Source organism: Triticum aestivum, chromosome 4A, assembly GCF_018294505.1.
Source record: "Triticum aestivum cultivar Chinese Spring chromosome 4A, IWGSC CS RefSeq v2.1, whole genome shotgun sequence".
Lineage (NCBI taxonomy): Eukaryota > Viridiplantae > Streptophyta > Magnoliopsida > Poales > Poaceae > Triticum > Triticum aestivum.
In genome coordinates, this window is record NC_057803.1 from 734,586,694 (window position 1) to 734,587,384 (window position 691).

Here is a 691-nt window from a genome sequence, read left to right on the forward strand (position 1 = left end):
CTTGTGAGAGGCCGCCTACGCAAGACTTTACGGTATGCTACCCCCCGAAGGCCGCCGGCCACAGTCGTAGACATGCGAAGAGCAATCCGCGTAGAGGGAAGTGTTCAGATACTTCTCCATCACAAAAAATTATGAAAAATTACCATCAGTCCTATAGCACATGTGCCCACGTTGTGTAAAAAACTCATGATTTTATCGCGCTCCAAGTATTTAATAATATTCACGCTGCATCGTTACCGCAGAACGTCTACCACCGTTTCATTGCCGTCCGTGAGGGGGGCCACAACCCGGAGACGCGTGCCGCCTCTTCGGACATGCCACAACACCACCCCGCATGTATGAGGGCCCGGTTCGACGCTCCGGTGGCATTGCTACCCCCCCAGGGCCCCCGTCCCGCCTAACCCTGTAGCGTTTGACCACGGGATCTAGCCCTTTGACTTTGCACGGACGGGCTTTGACCAGTGGACCTCTCCACCCGGTTGTGTTAGGTCGGCCCATAGGAACACTTTGGAGCAACATCCGGGCCAGGCCCACAGCTACATCCACTCCGTGTAGACTCGACGCGTCTGTTTCCCCCCTCCGGGTGCCGGCGGCGGCGCCGTTCGTGAGGGGGGCCACGCACCGGAGACGCGTGCCGCCTCTTCGGACATGCCACAACACCACCCCGCATGTATGAGGGCCCGGTACGACG